We start from the raw sequence: 11,590 nt of genomic DNA, 5'->3' as shown, positions 1-11,590 counted from the left end.
CAGTGAGCATCTGCATGCATTAACATTTGCCCCAGCCGGGGCTCCGGATGTTCTATAGGTGGAGCAATAGTCTTGCATTTGAACTGGTAGCATAAAGACCACCTGAAACTAGAGGGGAGATGGGGAGAAGACGAAAGCAGTGGAGGAGATGCTGCTGGGCATCCATGCAGTTCCTGGCGTTCCCCGCTTACCAGCTTGTTCATCTACATCCCAGGCAGTGGCATATACCCTGGAGACACGGGGATTATGTCACTGCCACTTTGGCTGAGCCACAAGTACATTCCATAGGGAGGAGGAGCAGCCACACAGCCAACTCCCTTGTAGATACACACCCTGCCTTGGTTCCTTTCTTGCCAACGAGGGAAGCCAGGTACTGGTTTGGGGTTAAGACAATGGGTTTAGGAGCTTAACTGCCTGAGTTCAAATTCTGGCTCTGACGCCAACCACCTGTGTAGCTTGGAGCATGTTCATGAATCTTTCTAAGCCTTGGTTCCTCACCGATAAAACGGGTTCAGTTGTTGGTGTTGGAGACTGACATAAGGTTGCTATGTAGATTAAATAGGTAATGCATGTAATGAGTTTAGCACAGTGCCTGGAACACAATAGATTACAAGAAATGTTAGTGGTACAATGGTTATGTGTTGGGCTGCTAACCGCAAGGTCAGCAGTTCAAAACCACCAGCTGCTCCCAGGGAGAAAGATGAAGTTTTCTACACCTGTGAAGAGTTACATTCTAGGAAACCCGCGGGAGGCAGTTCTACCCTGTCCTGGGGGAGGGGGTCGCTATGACTTAGATTAGACTCCATAGCAGTGAGTTTGGTTTTGGAATAAACAGTCTGCTAGAATCCAAACTCAGCTACAGCAGTGAAATGAGGGTGAGGGAGGGGCTATTAATCGTCAAGGAAGAGGGGTTTTGTTGGAAGAATGTGAAGACTTTACGCTGAGACTTGAGCGATGGGTAAGACTTGCGAGGGAAGTGTGGGAGCAGTGTGATGAAGACGAGGAGAATGGAAAGTGGGCGCATCTCAGGGGGACCAGCAAGTTTTCTAGTGCTCCGGCAAGGGAAGGAACCAGCTTGTAAAATGAATTTCGTTGATGTTCAAATTCTTTTACTGCTCAAGAAAGACCAATTTTCTTTAGCTGAAGCTTGGCCCTGAGCTTGTCACACCAATTGTGGTCCACTCCGTCATCGTCACCTGAGGCAGATTGATTCTTGATTCTGCGTTTGTGGATGTTGCTGCGTTCTGACGTACGTTCACAACATAGAATGGTTGACACAGACGCAAAGAAAAAAACCTGGTCTATAAATTCAAAGGCAAAATGTGTGGCATTCAACCAAATAAATGCCTGTCAGTGTAGCGTGCTGCGCCGCTTTAATGATCGGGCTCAAGATCAAAGGAAGCTTGCTCAAGAGTAGAGAAGCCAGATGTAAAGGAAGGAGGTCTGCCTCAAACAAGTGAGGATGACCAACTCCCTAGCCCCAGCCAAGTGCTCGACTCTATGATTTGCACTTGGAATCCACCTAATGACCGTAAATGCTCATGGCAGCGTAAGAGTGTGCTATTGTGTTGTGGTCCAGGCAGAATAAGGTTGACTGGGTGGCACTCGTCAAACATATAAAGAAACACTGATGAAATGCCACAGTGAGACGGCTGCTGGGAAGAGTGAAGCATCCTTCCGAATGCAGAGGCTGCTGCCCCAAGGCCCTGATCTGAGCACCAATCCCAGAGCACTGGCTTCGAGTGATCATTTATATCTTCAGTAGTATCTGTGCACAACTGGGCATTTCTGATTCCCTGGGTTGCACAAACTGCTCATCCTATTGGCCGCTCACCACAAGATAGATGGTTCGAGCCCACCCAGACTCACTTTGGAGGGAGGGGCTGGCGTCTCCTTCAGAAAGCCTTGCTATTTAAAACCCTACAAAGGAAGCACAGAAAGAGCTGGTGCACAGAGACAAGGACTGATATAATAGCTTATTGGTGATGGCAGAGGTCGAGGGGGATTAAGGAACAGATAATGAATACAGGAGCGGGGGAGTTGCACTAAAACTGATTGTGATGATGTGTATACCACTCTTTTAAATAGCAACTGAAGAATATGTGAATCTGAAATCAATAAAACAATTGGAAACAGAAAACCCTGTGAACTACCATTCTCTTTTGATGCACCCAGGGCTGCTTCAGTGGCAACTAGTTATTGTTTGTTTTTTCTACTTTACTTTTTTCCCACTTAGTTATACATCCATCCAGAATATTTAGTTAAATCCTCTACTCAGCTCTAGACCGAGGAAGAGTGAGCTCAGACCAAAGGGGCTTCCCACTGTCTTTCTTTCTTGAGAAAGACATGGCCAGTGCCTGCGGAGAGTCAGGGAAGGCCCTGCATTCGCTACTGGTTCATGGACGGGCAGCTAGAAACCTGCTGTCTGGGGCTCGGTGGTTTGTTATTTCCATGCAGAAGGAAGATGAGTCTATTTCAGTTCCTTAGCTTCCGGCTCTTTTCTCTTCATTTCTTTGAGTTTCTACCAGGAGAGAGGAGAGAGGGGGAAATGGGGATATCCTGGCGGCAGTAGAGTGAGCGCCCCAAGTTATCTTCATTGGTTCAAGTGGAAAGTGTAGAATTAACACATTGAAGGGCCTCTGCATCGTGTCAGCCCATCTCCACAGCTGTCTCGCACCTCTGGCCCTCATTAGCTCTTGACTCCAGGTATACACACCTACTCCTTACCTTCTGGCAGAAGATGGGTTGATTCGTTCCCCATTCCACATATCCTTCCCCCCACCCCACCCCACCCCCCGCCCCCATGCTCTCCACGGTACAAGCTGGAAGGCCAAGCTCACACTTCTCCCTTGCAGCTATGCGTGGCTCAGAGCTCTGGTTCTGGACCATGAGATGTCATGGGCATCTTCTGGTAAAGCTTCTGTTTCCTCATATGTTAGGACAGAGGCAGGTGGTGCAGTCTCCCCCACCCACTTTCCTTTTTCCTGCCTGGAACATGGATGAGATGTGGGAGCTGTAGCAGCCATCCTGCACCTACGAGGACAAGAGCAAGACAACTGGAGAGAAGTCAGCACTGAGCCTCTGAGCCCACACTCTCTTGCTGCCTACCACTGGGTTTCTTGCTGTGGGAGAAAATAAAACATACCATGTACATTTGAGTATGAGTCGACCCAAATGTCAGCCGAGGCACCCGATTTTACCACAAAAACTGCCTTAAAAAGGTGCTAGAAAACTTGGCTTATACACGAGTATGTGGGAATTGGTTAAAGCTACTGTGGGTTTAGTTTTCTGTCTCTGATAGTTTAATGCTTTCCTAAATGAGAGATTTCCGAGTGAGGTCCACCAGGAAGCAGATTGCTATCAAGTCCACCCTGACTCAAGGAGACCTCATATGTGTGAGAATCAGGACGGTGGTTTTTTAGAAGTAGGCTGACCGGCCCTTCTTCTAAGGAGCTTCTGAGTGGGCTTGAGCCTCCATGGGCTGCTGAGTGCTATCCCACACCCTGGATACATCATCCCTTCCTTGTGGCTCTTCTGAGAGGGACTGTCCAATTACCTAGGTTTTGGGTCTCCACTATACCCATGCCCCTTCACATCAGTTGCTTGTTTTTGAACTTCTGATCCCTATTCCTGTAAACACTGCATGATTACACCAGCTGGTGTGCATCTTCCATGTGGGCTTTGTTGCTTCCCTGCTAGATGGCTGCTTGTTTAACTAACAAGCCTTTAAGACCACAGATGCTATGTCTTTTAATAGCAGACACCATCAGCTTGCTTCACCACATTTGCTTATGCACCCATTTGTCTTCAGCCCTGAGATTGTGTCAGGAAGCTGAGTCTCACACAATGCTGCATTACTGGAACAAACCGTTCTTGTACTGAGGTAAGATTTAAGTAGAGGCCCAAAGTTCATCTGCTTCCTTGTTGCATTTGTATATATGTACATATATAAACAAGTACACACATATTTTTTCTTTCTTCTTCTCTCCTCCTACCCCATCATTCTCCTTCCATATTACTTCTTGATTGGCGTTCTAACTTGTAGTATTCTTCACTTTTATCCAAGCACCATCTGTGTATGTGTAATTTATCCTTAACCATCTTTTCACTGTGGGAGTAGGATCCCGTTCCTTTAGGGCAGCGGTTCTCAACCTGTAGGTCATGAACCCTTTGGGAGTCGAATGCCCTTTCACAGTGGTCACATAAGGCCTTCAGAAAACACATATTTCCGATGGTCTTAGGAACTGAGACACCTTCTCTATCCGTCTCCAGGCGGGTCCACCCACATGCAGATATGCCCACATACGAGTTCTGGCATCATGACATCATTGTGCAAACCCTGTCACATTGAAATACAGGTGTATGTGATAGGGTTGGTGCCATAATATACTTTTGTGGACCAGTCACATGTGTAGAGAGCAGCTACTGTGTAGAAAGCAGCTCCTGTGTAGAAAGTAACTGCTGTGTTGAAAGCAGCTACTCTGTTAAAAGCAGCTAGTATGTTGAAAGCAGCAGTATTGGAGGTAAAATGATACTTCATGAATTATAATTACTGGGTAAATGTAAAATCATGTAATGTAAAATCATCAACTACTGCAAAAAATGCTGGTTGGTCTTTTTATATTCAGCTTTGGTTGATGTGAATACTGCCCCCCTTGTGATAGTAACAGGTATGTAAAAAAAACAACAACGGTAAATCATAGGAAACTTAATGAATTGTATTGACTAGACTATGCCATGTACCATCTTTTGTATTATTAAAGCTATTTTTATATATTATTTTCATTATCAAACCATCCCATGACAATGGATTATGTAGAGAAGAGCATTAAGAAAATAAAATATAGGGAGGATTAAAAAAAAATAAATCATTTTATTGGGACTCATACAACTCTTATCACAATCCATACATACATCAATTGAGTAAAGCACCCTTATAAATTCATTACCTTCATTATTCTCAAAATTCACCTTCCACTTGGGTTCCTGGAATCAGCTCATTTTCCATTTTTTCCCTTCCCCTACCTCCCCGCTCCCCCTTCCCTCATGCACCCTTAATAATTTATAAATTATTATTTTATCTTATCTTACACTGCCTGGCATCTCCCCTCACCCACCTTCCTGTTGCCCACCCCCCAGAGCGGAGGTTATATGTGGATCCCTGAGATCGGTTCTCCCTTTCTACACCCCCTTCCCTCCCAGTATCGCCACTCCCACCGCTGGTCCTGAGGGGTTCATCCGTCCTAGAGTCCCTGTGTCTCCAGATCCCTACTGCACCGCTGTGCATCCTCTGGTCTAACCAGGTCCGCAAGGTAGAATTGGGATCATGATAATTGGCGGGAAGGAAGCGTTTAAGAACTAGAGGAAGGTTTTAAGTTTCATTGTTGCTACATTGAACCCTGAGTGACTCATCTCCTCACTACCCCTCTGCAAGGGATGTCCAGCTGTCTACAGGTGGGCATTGGGTCCCCAACATGCACTCCCCTCATTCATGGTGATATGATTTCCCCCCCGCTCCCGCCTTTGTTGTTTGAAACCTGGTCCCCTCGACCCTTCATGATCACACATGTTGGTGTGCTGCTTCCATGTGGGCTTTGTTGCTTCTGGGTTAGATGGCCACTTGTTTATTTTCAAGCCTTTAAGTCCCTAGACCCCTATATCTCTGGCACCATCAGCCTTCTTTTTTTAGTTAAAAAAATTTTTTTTTCCTTAAAAAAAAATTTTATTTTTTGCAGCCTTCTTCGCCACACTTACCTATGCACACATTCGTCTTCAGTGTTTATGTGAGGAAGGTGATCACACAATGTTGGTTTTTGTTCTTTGGTGTCTGCTACCTGGTCTGTTCAACACCTTGTATTTACTCAGGCTGTGTGTTTCTTCTCTGTGGACTTCGTTGCTTCCGAGCTAGGTGGCCGCTTGTTTGCCTTGTTTGCCTTTAAGACCCCCAAACGCTATATCTTTTTGATAGCCGGGCACCATCACCTTTCTTCACCACGTTTGCTTATGCACACATCTGTCTTCAGTGATCATGTCAGGAAGGTGGGTATCATGGAATGACCGTTTAGCTGGGCAAGGTGCTATTGTATTGAGGGAATGCATGTGAGGAGACCCAATGTCCACTTGCTACCCTACTACTAAACCTATAAATATAGGCACATAGGTCTATTTCCCCCATAATCATAAATATATTTACATATGTACATGTCTGTATTTAGGCTTCTCTGTATGCCCTTTGCTTCCTACTCCTTTCCTCTATTTCCTTACGCTTTCTTCCTGTCCCACTACCATGTTCAGCCTTCATTCTGGTTTCAGTAATTCCTCTCAGTTACCTTGCCCTCGGTCACTCCCTACCAGTCCTTCCATCCCCTCCCTGGTACTGGTTTTGAACCACTCATTGTTCCCTTGTCCCTGTGTTGTCCAACACCTCCTCCTTTCCCCTACCTCCCACGCTCTCATGTCCCTCTGGGACCGTTGGTCCTGTTATTTTCTTCTCACGTTGTTTGTCCAGCCTATCTTACCTAGGTGGACCTGCAGATATAGTAATATGTGCATAAAAATGCAGATGACTTTAACAGCGCCCAAGTGGCACATAACAACATGGCGTTGGCAACAGCAACACCGACATGCTGACAGACAAAAAAGCCACTGACATACAAAATTTAAAAGAAAAAAAAACAAAACAAAAAGACAGCCAAAAAAAGAGAAAAAATTCTGTTAGTAGTCCGAGGTCTGTTTGTGGGCCTTTAGGAGTGTTTTCCGGATTAGTCTGTTGGGGTGCCACGTCCTGGCTCCAAAGTCCATCCTTTATACTCCCTCGGGATCTCTTTGCTCTGCTTCCTCCGCTGCTCCATTGCATGCCTCAGTGTGGTGGGGTCAGCTCAGTCGCACATCCCCCACTGTGTCTCAGGTGCTGTCCTGTGTAGGGCCATGGGTCAGTGCAAGATGTCATATCTCGCCATGGGGCAGGCTATATGGTCCTCTCTATACATTGGGCGCTTTGACCCGGGCTATCATACTCTGAGCTTGGTGGGCCCAGGTGTGCTCTGCTCCGTTCCTTCCTCCTTCCTTTGCTTCAGCTTCCTTCTGGGTGTGGTGTGGTAGGTCAGTTCCTTTCCCACAGCAGACGATTTGTTTTCATTTTCTGTGGTACTTAGGGAGGATTTTTTATAGCATGGTTTTACCTCAATAATTGCAGCAGGAGTGGAGAAACTGCACTGTGTTATTTGTTGTGACATTCTACCAGCTGAATCTATGAAGCTGAACAAACTAAAACACCATTTTGATAGCAAGCATCTGAGCTTTGCCAGGAAGGATACCAACTATTTTAGAAACAAAGCTGATGTACTCAAGAAAGCCAGGCCTGATCCTGGTGGCAAGTACCACAAACAAAACGAAGCAGCTGCTGAAGATGCATATTTTGTGGTGCTCACAATCACCAGAGCTATGAAACGTCACACCATTGCTGAGGATTTACTGTTGCCAGCGACCAAAGACATTGTTCGAGTTATGATCAGAGGCGAATTTGTTATGAAATTGAGTGCAATTTCCTTATCTAACAACATTGTTCCTTATCTAACAACAATAGATGACACGTCTGCTGATGTTCTTGTTCAGGTCATCCAGGAAGTTAAATCTGCTCCACGTGCAATATTTACCATCCAGCTTGAAGAATCTGCAGATGTTGCAAACTGTTCACAGTTACTGGTTTATGTGAGGTATATGAATGATGGCGACTTTAAAGACCAGTTTCTTTTTTGCAAACCTCTTGAAATGACAACTACTGCACACGAGGTATTTGACACAGTTGGTTCATTTCTGAAAGAGCTTAAGATCTCTTGGGGAAAGGTTTGTGGTGTTTGCACAGATGGTGCTCCAGCTATGCAAGGATGTCCATCTGGATATCAACGTTTGGTACTGAATGAGTCACCCAAAGTCATCGGAACTCACTGTATGACGCATCGGCAACTATTAGCAACGAAGACGCTGCCACAAGAGTTACACGACGTCATGGAAAGTGTCATAAGTTCTGTCAATTTTGTAAAGGTGAGCTTTTTGAAACCGTACAACTTGAATGTGCTGAATAATGCTCTGCTATTTCACACTGAAGTGAGATGGTTGTGGAGAGGAAACGTTTCAAAACATGTTTTTGAGCTTCGTGATGAACTCAAAACGTTTTTTCTTTTTAATCATTTTATTGGGGGCTCATACAACACGTACCACACCAATGCATACATCTATTAAACAGTTTTAATCAGAAAGCAAGACTGCAGTTTGAAATTTAAGACTCTTCAGTGATAAAAGTGAAGCAGAAAATAGCCTACCATATAGACTCACGGTTCAGCACATTTTTAATGCAGCTTTTGTGGTAAAATTAGATGTGCATTGGCTGATATTTGGGTCAGCTTATACTCGAGTATATGCGGCACTTGGTTGACATTTTGCCATCTTAAATGAATTAAATTTATTACTGCAAGGACAAAATGCAACATGCATCGATTTGTCTGAAAAGATCTGATCATTCCAAAAGAAACTTCAGCTTTAGCACACACAAAAAAATTGGATGAACATAAAATTTACATGTTGCCTACCTTATCAGCTTTTTTTGGGGAGCATGACATTGAACCAGACAAAGGGATTACGATGATAATTTCAGTGAAAGAACATTTGCACATGCTTGCAGATGAAATTTCATCGTACTTTCACAATCTACCTGACACCCCGTTTGCACTTGCCAGAAGCCCATTTAGAGTCAAAGTTGAAGATGTTCCTGAGACAGCACAAGAGGAGTTCATTGAACTTATTAACAGTGATGCAGCGAGAACTGATTTTTCTACAATGCCAGTTACAAAATTCTGGATCAAGTGTTTGCAGTCATCTTCTGTTCTGTCTGAGACTGGATTGTGCCTTCTTCTTCCATTTCCAACAACATATCTTTGTGAAACACGGTTTTCCAGCTTGTTGGTTATCAAGTCAAAACACAGAAGTAGACTTATTGTGGAAGATGATCTTCATTGAACTCCTTCAAAGACTGCCCTGAGAATTTCTGATCTGGTGAGAAAGAAGCTATCTCAACCTTTGTGTCACAAAATGTAGCAATGTAGTTTACTGTTATTATATTAAGACTGTTACCCATGCTACACTATGCTTCAAGATAAAATTTCATTTGTCATTAGAAATAAATATTTCATAATATATAATTATATATTGCTTTTGTGATTAATCACTATGCTTTCGTTATGTTCAATTTATGACAATGAAAACACATCCTGCATATCAGGTGTTTTTATCTTTGAAAACCCCTTTTCCTCTTCTGCTGAACTTACAGCAATTATTCTGACAATAATTTTTTCTCTTTGAACATTTTCAGGAATTACATGATTCACTCATAATATCTCGTGGGAATTTGCAGCATAACACAAAGCTGAAACGAATGACAGCGTGTCAGCCTCTGGCACTTTTTCTCTTGATGGTATGTTTGTTTACTGAGGTAACAAATGCAAAAGACTAAAAATGTAGCAATTCATCAAAAGTATAACGAGTTTTATGAAATGAATAAATAAATATTAAGCAAAATTTCATACAATTTTTTAGTTTCATCTAATTTTTATACCTACACATGGAATGGCATTACCATGGGCATTTGGAATGTGCTGTTGCTTAGATGAACATTATAGGAAGAGTAAGGAATTCACCAATCCCCGAAGACCATATTCCTGTCAGAGCAGCCAATGCAGAGAGGGCCATAGGGCCGGCCCCACCACGAGACTCGACATCCCTCACTGACCCACAGTGCTATAAGGACAACACTGAGACACAGTGTGGGAATTGTGCCCGATCTAACCCCACCACACTGGGGCAAAATGTTAAGGGTGTGCAACAGAGCAGCAAGGGGAGCAAAGCAAAGAGGGTAAGGTGTGGGAAAGAAAGTGGTTGTTAACAAACCCAGGGACAAGGAAACAAGGCCTGGTAGGGCTTGATCAAGGGCAATGTAACTGAGAGGAATTACTGAAACCAAAATGAAGGCCAAACATGATAGTGGGACAGGAGGAAAGTAAAAGGAAATAGATGAAATAATTAGGAGACAAGGGGCATTTATAGAGGTCTAAATACAGGCATGTACATATGTAAATATATGTAACAATAGGGAAATAGATCTATGTACATATATTTATATGCCAAGTATTAGGGTAGCAGACAGACATTGGGCCTCTACTGAAGTACTCCTTCAACACAAGAACACTTTATTCTAATAACCTGGCATTCCAGGATGCTCAGCTTCCTGACATGATCACTGAAGACAAAATGGGCGCATGTGCAAATGTGGTAAAGAAAGCTGATGGTGCCCGGCTATCAAAATATATAGCGTCTGGGGTCTTAATGGCTTGAAGAGAAACAAACAGCCATCTAGCTGAGAAGCAACAAAGTCCACATGGAAGAAGCACACCAGCCTGTGTGATCACGAGGTGAAGGGATCAGGTATCAGGCATCAAAGAACAAAAAATCATATCATTGTGAATGAGGGGGAGTGTGGAGTGGGGACCCAAAGCCCATCTGTAGGCAAGTGGACATCCCTTACAAAAGGTTGGTGGGGAGGAGATGAGTCACTCAGGGTGCAGTGTAGCAATGATGAAACATACAACTTTCCTCTAGTTCTTTAATGCTTCCTTCCCCCACTATCATGATCCCAATTCTACCTTACAAATCCAGCTAGACCTGAGGATAGATGCAGGTACAAATAAGAGCTGGAAACACAGGGAATCTAGATAGATAAACCCTTTAGGACCAATACTGACTGTAGTGATACAAGGAAGGTAGGAAGAAGATGGGGGAAAAAGGGGGAGCCAATTACAATGATCTACGTATAACCCCCTCCCAGGGGGATGACAACAGAAAAGTGGGTGAAGGGGGGAATGGGTCAGTGTAAGACATGAAAAAAAAATTTATAAATGATCAAGGGCTCATGGGGGAGGGAGGGAAAATGGGGATTTGATACATAGGGCTCAAGTGGAAAGCAAATGTTTTGAGACTGATGATGGCAACAAATGTACAAATGTGCTTGACACAATGGATGGATGTATGGGTTGTGGTAAGAGCTGTAGGAGCCCCCAATAAAATGATTAAAAGGTTAAAAAAGAGAGTAAGGAATGTAGATTTGTGATTTCCATGTTGATGGCTCAAAAAATTAGGTGTCAGTTCTGCGTAACTGGTGTGAGCCAGCTGAATCCCACCACTGTGGACACATGGCCACTATGCCTGCAGAGCTCCAGCCTCCAGATTATGGTCCTGTATTTATTCAGCAGCAGAGCACGCATTCCACTGCCCACTAGGTAGCTTCTTTTTGGATGTGTTACAGTTTGAACCACCCCCTTTGGGGCCCTGCCTCCCAATCTACCGGCTTCTCACCTGTGCTTCCTGCCTCAGCGAGTGCTGGCCCCATCCACTCACTTGCTCAAATCCCAGGCACTGTCCTGCCCCTTTCTCCCTCAGCTCAGGCACCTGCTCCCCACCCTGTCCTGCTTGTCCTCTCTCCTTCTTACTGTCAGCTTTGCTCTGCCCCTATGGCCTGGATCCTAGTTCACCACCATCGTCT

Source organism: Tenrec ecaudatus, chromosome 6 (genome assembly GCF_050624435.1).
Source record: "Tenrec ecaudatus isolate mTenEca1 chromosome 6, mTenEca1.hap1, whole genome shotgun sequence".
NCBI classification, from domain to species: domain Eukaryota; kingdom Metazoa; phylum Chordata; class Mammalia; order Afrosoricida; family Tenrecidae; genus Tenrec; species Tenrec ecaudatus.
This window is presented reverse-complemented; position numbering follows the sequence as displayed.